Source organism: Diabrotica virgifera, chromosome 8 (genome assembly GCF_917563875.1).
Source record: "Diabrotica virgifera virgifera chromosome 8, PGI_DIABVI_V3a".
Taxonomy (NCBI): domain Eukaryota; kingdom Metazoa; phylum Arthropoda; class Insecta; order Coleoptera; family Chrysomelidae; genus Diabrotica; species Diabrotica virgifera.
The window spans coordinates 180,958,222-180,967,121 of NC_065450.1; the positions used below are offsets into that span (position 1 = coordinate 180,958,222).

General features: G+C 30.4%; 1 long non-coding RNA gene and 1 other non-coding gene across 2 annotated transcripts; one reads left to right on the plus strand and one right to left on the minus strand.

Moving 5' to 3' along the window:
* Positions 1-3,982: 3,982 nt before the first annotated feature.
* On the minus strand, positions 3,983-4,064 carry Trnal-aag (transfer RNA leucine (anticodon AAG)). The gene has a single exon. It is a non-coding gene; the product is annotated as a tRNA-Leu (tRNA).
* Positions 4,065-4,773: 709 nt separating this feature from the next.
* LOC126890057 (uncharacterized) lies at positions 4,774-7,668 on the plus strand. Its single transcript, XR_007700270.1, has 3 exons — positions 4,774-5,575; positions 6,211-6,368; positions 7,488-7,668. It is a non-coding gene; the product is annotated as an uncharacterized LOC126890057 (long non-coding RNA).
* The last annotated feature ends 1,232 nt before the right edge of the window (positions 7,669-8,900 follow it).

The window sequence follows — 8,900 nt, forward strand, 5'->3', positions numbered from 1 at the left end:
TCTTGATAGAGCTCAGTTAGTTCCTTATTTGTTCTTCTCACCCATTGTCCATTTAAGTTTTTCCCACCGAAGATTTTGCGCAGTATTTTCCTCTCCCAAACTAATAACAACTCTTGATGTTTTTTTGTTGTGACCCATGTTTCAGAAGCATACGTTACTATCGGCCTTATTACGGTCTTGTAAGTTCTTAGTTTTGCTCTTCGTGATATATTTTTACTTCTTAACAACCCATTAAGAGCAAATATAGCGCGGTTGCCCGACATAATTCTCTTTTGTATTTCTTCTTCACAGTTAGGATCTCTTGTGAAGACAGTTCCTAAGTACTCAAATCTCTCAACTTCTTCGAATTTATACTGTGTTCCCTTCGCTGTTGTCATTGTTATGTATTGCCCCCGAACGAATTGCTTATTTGTCCATTCCATATACTTTGTTTTTGCTTCATTTATATACAATACTTTGCTTGCTGCCCTCTCCTCGAGTTTCATGACTGTTTCTATAAGTTCTATTTTGCTCCTAGCCAAGATTACCAAATCGTCTGCAAATGCCAAGCACTGATGTTTTTTGTGGTAGATCAGACATGTTCTATTAATGTTTGCTTCCTGTATAACCCCTTTTCCAGTAATATGCTAAACATTATAGACGATAATGGATCACCCTGCCGCACTCCTTGTTTGACCTCAAAGCTTTCGGTTATAGTATTGTTTACCTTGACTTTATTTATTGTTCTTTGGAGAGTTAATTTTATAATTCTAATAAGCTTTGGAGAAACGTCCATGTCTTGCAATGCTGTGAATAACTCGCTCCTTTTTCACTCGATCGAAAGCCTGTTTAAAGTCAATGAAAAGAACCATGGTGTCTTTATTATATTCGTAACTTTCAGCCTGTATTTCTCGTAGTGTGAAGACCTGATCCACAGTACTTCTGCCTTTTCTGAACCCACTTTGATATTCTCCTATGCTTTTATCAACCTTCGTTGTTAATCTGTTTTTAATATGCATAGCCAATATTTTATACGTTATGTTTAGCAGCGCTATGCCTCGATAATTCTGACAATCAGCCATATTTCCTTTTTTGTGAATAGGACACAGTATTGCTTCTGTCCATTCCTCAGGTAGTATTTCTTGCTCCCATATATTATTAATTAGTTTATGGATTTTCTCTACTAACTGATTTCCTCCAAATTTAATCATTTCAGCCGTTATGCCGTCGCTTCCTGGGCTTTTGTTCATTTTTAGTAATATCTAGTATATAAGAGGGCGGCAAAATTGTCTTCCGCCCCGGGCAGCCGACACTCAACGCTACGCCACTGTCCAGATCTATGGATTATATCTATTTACGACCCATTATTATTTTGTATTTTGACAACGACGTCCGATGTGGACATCGAAACGTTAATAAAAACATTTTTTTAGTTAAATTGTGGCTTATTTCCCATCTAGAACAGTTAATTGCAAAAATGCCACAAATGAATATCTTCAGAACAACATACTTTTACTTAAATAAATTACAGACATTCTTCTTTTTGTGTGAATTAATTTAACTCACACTCAACTTTAAGTAAATTAATACAAAATTTATTTTGGACACCTTGTATACACAATTACAGTTGAGTCCGCGAGTCTTTACCCGTGCGTCATCATTTAAAGCATACGAAATAAGTCGGAAATCTATTTCACGCAACAACAACTGAGAGAAAGTGGCTACTGTTCCGATTACGGGTTTTATTATAAAATTTGATGTTATCAAATATATAGAATGTCAAATGTAAGTTTTGCTTCAAAATTTTTGTGCAGAATTACAGCTACATTTGAAGTAGCTTAATAAATTTTTTTATTATTATTGATTAATAAATAAATAAACAATGTATAAAAAAATTCAGTAACATATTTAATTTTTGTTATTTTATTCACTTTGACGGAAATCTAAACACAATCATTTCTTTACTGTGTGAATGACGTTAGCTTTGTATGTTTTAAATATTAATTGAAAAAATATAATTATTTACCTTAAAATTTCAAAGCCTAATATAAAATTAGTTGTGAAAACAACTGTTTGTGTAATATAAAGAAACTTCAAAACGCAAAAATTCGACCAAAACCGCAAAAAATTTAACTGACTGACAGCCACAAAAGTAAACAAAGCAGAAACGTCAAACAAATTGTGCTTAAAATATGAAAACATACCGAATCGTCTTTTTTTGTACCTATCTCTTTTCAATGCACTGAGTCTAGATGGTTCATAAAAATAACATGTGTTATTACTTAATAACAAACGACAGCTGGTTTATCATGAGTTTCATGCGTGGAAGAGAATGATGCTAGATAAAAAGTATGTGTTTTATCTCGCCAGGTATTAATGACGCACGGGTAAAGACTCGCGGACTCAACTGTATGTTAATGTTTATATTACTGAATCGAGAATTGAATAACTTTTCAAATGAGTTCACACGAACTCTCATTAAATAAATCATCGGATGATGTCCCTATTATTATATAAAAAATCGTATTTTAAAAATAAAGATCGACCTTTTCGGGATTTACTTTAAAAAACGCCCATTCACGAAAAAAATAATGTATGCAAACGTTTATGTCCTCACCATACAGTTCCTCAAAACTCATTAGATTTTATAATGTATAACCTTGTAAGTTTTTAAAAAACTATAAATTTCAACAATGCTATTTAATTTTATTTATTAATTTATATTAAATACAAATGACCTGGCCTCTTGTGACAAATCCAGGTAGTTTCATGATGGGATTACAGTAGTTTATTTTATATTTTTATTTTAACAACTTTCTAATTTAATTTAACTAATTCACAATGGCCCTAATCTATTACTATTTCTGAAAATTGTAAATGATAAATAATTCTAATAAATAATTCTAATGAACAATTTTAATAAACAATTCTAAACAGTTTTAATAAATAAAATATATTTTTTTTAATTTAAATTTTATTTTATTTTTTGTTAAAATATAATTTTTATACTGCTTTCAGTTCTCATTCTCAGATGAGAAATGCCAGCATTATTAATCTAAAAATTGTTAGAAATAATTGTAAATACAGGTCTATTCAACTTGTATAGTATTCCCAATGGTATTTCGGTGAGCCTCAGACCATTAGCCGAAAATATCCATTGAGTTTTAAAACTTTTATGTTTTAGTTATATTTTTTGATTTAATTTTGATATAATTTTTGATTTTTGATTTACTTTATTTTATTTTATTTTATTTTATTTTATTTTATTTTATTTTATTTTATTTTATTTTATTTTATTTTATTTTATTTTATTTTATTTTATTTTATTTTATTTTATTTTATTTTATTTTATTTTATTTTATTTTATTTTATTTTATTTTATTTCATTTCATTTTATTTTATTTTATTTTATTTTATTTTATTTTATTTTATATTTGATATTAATTTTTAATTTTTTACTATATAAATATTTATTTAATTATACCATTATTTTGTTCCATATTTTTATATGTAATTTTTTTCTATAATTTCTTATTTAAATTCATAGAGGTTTAATATTTACTTGATTTCTTCTTCGTCTGATATATTATATAATGCTAATTATTGTTTCTTTGATATTATGGCCGCTTAATTATTTAGTGTATTAATATAAGTATTTCTTCATTTTGTATTATATTTTCTATATTTATGCCAACAAGGTCTCTTCTCATTCTTTGTAATTCTTGTGTGTTTGTTTGTCTTTCGCAATTAAATAATATGTGTTCTGGTGTGCCTATTTCTCCACATTCACAATATTCATCAATATTTTAAATTAAATCTATGCAGGTATGCAGGGTATGGACCGTACCCTGTAAGGAAATGTATTAATCCTTTTTTTGGTTAAAATAATTTGGTACATTATTTAAATTTCGAATAAAATGGTAGAGACGTCTTGCTTTAGGGGAATTATCCCATTCGTTTTGCCATTTTAATATTTTTGCCTATTTAATAAAAATGAAAAAGATGGCAGTGGTGGGATTCGAACCCACGCCTCCGAAGAGACTGGTGCCTTAAACCAGCGCCTTAGACCGCTCGGCCACGCTACCGATGAAAATCACGCAATTATCAGTCTACGTGCTGTCCACTTAAGATTACTTAAGTTATTTTCGGATCTAAACTATTTACCTACTTATTCATTTAATACAGTAATTGCGTTGGCAAGAAAATGTAGTTAGGTAATTTAAAACGTTGTTAAAAGTTAAGAAAGATTGTTTATTATCAACTTTTTCATATTTTAACTTAAGAAACTGTAATGTTATTAACTAGAAAGTTAGTCTGCGTAAAATTGACGCATGCAGTTTCAATGTATTGCTCTCTCTTTCTAAATAGCGCGAATCTGTTGCTGAGCGTTTAGCCAAGCCGCATACCAAAGAAACATGAAACGAAAAACATGAAACATGAAACGAAAAACATGTTTCATGAAACTAAAACATTGCTAAACAAATCTCAAAGTCCGCCTACCAATGAAACGAGTGTGATTCATGCTCATGACACATTTTTATTTTCGGAGAGTTTCATAAATGGCCGGACGTATATTTGTTTAGCAGTGGTTTATTTCCATGAAACGTAATTTACGTTTCATGTTTCTTTGATGTGCGGTCGGGCTTAGGACATCTAGTCGTCTATCTATCTCTTATAGGACATCTAGCAAGGTAGGCACCGCCTAACCTCTTCGAATGTAAAATAATAAATTATTTATTAATATAAATTACTTATTTCAAAATTGTAATATATAAATTTTGACAAAATACCTAACCCTAACAACACACAACATTCCAGGAATGTACTACCAAAGTTCTATCAATATTTGAATGTCCTGGACATTTAGGGAACATTCGGTGAACATCTGTTTAAATTATTCCTGGAATGTTACCATAAGACATTCTGTGAACATACTACCAATGTTCCTATATTTTAAGTTGCGAAATAATACATACGTGTAAGAGATACAACATTACTTATAACATACCAGACAAACTAAGTGACATTTTAGGCCTACAGTGCAATAATATGTCAAATTTAAAGAGTTTCCCAAGTTCAATTAATACAATATTATAAACATACAAATGTAATAAAAATTATTGTTCGCGAATATTCAATTTGGAATGCGATTTTGTTAATAAAAAAAATACTTATAACTTATGCAAAACCCAAGAGAGGCATTTATATTTATTTCTTTTGCGTTCATTTTCAAATTCGCCGTGCATATATTTTTGTGCATGGCGCTTGAGAGGGCATCACGTGACTAAAAACGACCAACCAACGACCTCGCTTCGGCCATCTTGGCATCTTCATCTTGGCGACTGGCGACCTTGCCCGGCCTTGCCTTGCCGTGGATTGTTTGTATTATTTGTGCTTTTTAAGAATATTTTTTTAATTCGGATACTTTTATAATAGCTTTAATAGTATTATTAACATAGTGCATAAAATGGTGTCCTGTTTTTAACGCAGTTGGAGTAGCAGAAACAAATGTAGATAAAAAAATCTGCAGGAATAACGTTTCAATTATGACAGAAGCTCAAAACAAATGACTGTGAATGAACAGCCCTATTAAAAGGTTAGTATGCAAATATGTAAACGAAAGCATGCTCTGTATTTCAGAAAATAAATTAATACTATTAATACCCTAATAATACTATTCATAAAAAATCTTTTAAGTAACGTAGATATAACAAAGTGAATAAAAGGCATAAATCAGAAGAATTATTATTTTATTTTATAAGTTAATAATTGGTCATATCCATTTATTATTTTAATAATAATTGTGAATAAGCCACAAACTTCGCTTATTCCTAACTAAAATAGTAAATAGAGATAGGTAATAACAAAAGGATTTGTAAAACTAAAATAATTCTTTTTGCGTTTTTGCTAGTGTATGCGTTTATAAATAGGATGGTAGACCACACACTATAATATGCATTACCAACTAATGAATACACAGAATATTATAGTCGATTTGCTAAACTCAGTCTCAGTACTAATTACTGTAATTTTGGCAAAATTGGCCAAAAACAAAAAAAATTACCTACTAAAATCACTAGCCAGTTGTGTCTGAGTTTGGGGAACCAACTATACTAATAAACAATTTCTAAGCTGTTTTATAATAATTTTGTGAGTTCATTAATCATATTTTTTATTTAAAACTAAAATTTGTTAATAATGCTTAGTAATGCATATATTTTGTATTTTTAGCTTTCCAGAAGATCCTGCGAAGAAGACATGAAGTATAGATCAGATTTGTTAATAGAGGAGTATGTTCAAAACACTTTTTAGAAAAAGATATTGACAGAACTTCACTTTCATCTGTTCGTTTGAGAGACTGTGCTGGTCCAATAGCTTATGTCACACAGGTATATGCATAACCTAATTAATAATACAGTCCGTACAATATAGATACTGTTGTAATTCATTATCTACATCGGAGATCTAAGTTGACATTGTTGCCAAACTACAAAAAATTTTTGAATTCATTTTAAGTCAAATATATCACATAATTATTGCGAAGTAGATTATACAACAAAACAGATTAATATTCAATGTAAATAAATAAAAACATCAGAAATCGAAAACAAGAATTAAGGTATAATCTTATGTTACAGTTATTAAGGTACCAAGGGTATTATAGGGATATACGTTGACCGAAAGCGTTATTATTGGGTGCGTTCGGACGACCGTAGCGGCTGGCATTCAGCAGAAATCGGCTGAGTGGTTGTATCCAGCCGTGATAGGGAGAGCTTAGTAAATCTCTCAGCGGCTGGCTTCCAGCGGTGACGTCTGACAGCTACTGCTGGCTCAGCTGTCCAGCCGCTGTGGTCGTCCGAACGCACCCATTATAATACCTGTGGTGCCTTCAACGTTTAATGTCCGACTAAATTATTCTTTATATGCGAAAAATTTGAACCAATTTTGAATTGATTAGTTTTTAAATAAGTACATTTACCAGTAACAGTAGTAACGTAATTGTGGTAACCATAGTTTTACTTAGGTTGATATTTGTCAACTTGACAGTATCTAAGTCGTTATTTAAATTTAATGCCCAAGGGCGTTATATCGTACTTAACAGACTTCGAAATGTCATTATTTGTCAAATAATGTACCAGTAGGACATTAAAGTAAATAATAAAAACAATAAATATAATGAATACTAAATACTTATTTGTTTGTGAAAAATCTATTTCTTTGTGGCTTTTTTGTAATTAATTATTCTAATGGGGAAATAAGCCACAATTTACTTGAAAAAATAATTTTATTAAGGTTTCTACTTCCACATCGGATGTCGTTGTCAAAATACAAAATGTTCATTATTATTATTTTATTTATTAAATATTATTTATTATTTATTTAAATATTATTTAATATTTATTTTTTTATTATTATTATTTATGCATATTATTACCTGTAAACAATATTTCTTCTGATTGTTAATTGTAAAGGATAGAAAAATTACCTTTTATTTTATTTTCTTTTAGAATCAGCTGAGAGAAGTGGTCTACAAAAAACCAGAAAGGAAACAGAATATGTGGCTACGAAAAGCAAAAGAAAGGTTTACAAAGCAAATGTGACACATTTTTTTATAATATTTAGGAATGTCAGCAAATTACATTAAAAAATGTATGTAAAGATTTTTTGCAATAAAAATGTTTATATTTATCAAGGATGTATTATTTGGTATGGCCATATATCGTCAGTGATGTGACAGTACCTCCTATCTGTTTTTTTCAAGAGATTTGTAAGATAGACTAAAAACTTGTTTCGGCCACCTCCTGTTTTCATATATTTTTTGACTTGTTTTGCAGTAAATTCAACTATCTATTTACTACAAAAAAAGTCAGAATACGTACGAAACCAGAAAGTGACCTTAAAAAATGTTTTTCGTCTCCTGCAAACCTCATGAAAAAACATATAGGAGGTATTGTCACATTACTGACGATATATTTCAGTGAATGTCTAAAAAATATACTGTGAATGTTCAAAAAACGTTCGTAGACATTCATGGAATGTTCTAACAAGACATTCAGTCTAAAAATATACTGTGAATGTCCAAAGAACATTCATGGAATGTTCCAACAAGACATTCAGTCTAAAAAATAGACTGTGAATGTCCAAAGAACATTCGTAGACATTCATGGAATGTTCCAACAGAACATTCTAAGAATATTTAAAATGCTGACACAGCACTTTCCTGGTACTTTCCAGGGACATTCGTGTGCATTTGGGGACATTCCAGGAATGTTTTCAATGTCCTGTGTGTACATTCTAGGAACATTCATGGAATGTTTTGTGTTATTAGGGAAGTATCTAAAATAAAAAGCTACTTTTTAATTTCTCTCCGAAGTTGAAAATATTTTACGCTCCCCGTAGTAGTGCTACTAACTTCTATGATGGCACTAACCTACAAGCAGGCACTTTTTAAATGCGCCTAAGAACAGAACAGAATGGTATGCGTCTCTCACTCTTTACACTAAGCACAGCGCTGTAATTGTGGCATGTCTGGCCGTAGTGACGAAAATTTCCAGGAATTTTTTGGTGCTAAAGGCGATATTTTTTGGCACCTTCGACAATGGTTGTCCCGAGCTGCATCTCAGGATAGCCAATTGTATGTGTTAGGATCCTGATTACAAATACTGAAAAAATTAAAAGTGTGAATTTTGTTATGAAATTTGGTACGTGGAGCTAGAATAATATTTGGAACAACTTTTTGTCATTTTGTTATTATTCCGGTAATAATTTTTTTTTGCTTAGATGGCATTATACGTGGGGAATGGAAGTGTTATTTTTTTCTCATAACTTTAAAAAGTTCTGTGAAAAAATTGGAGGGCTGATTTTGTTTCATACTTCTTTTATATTATCCTGGAGTTATCACTAAGGTTTTGTTTTTTGAC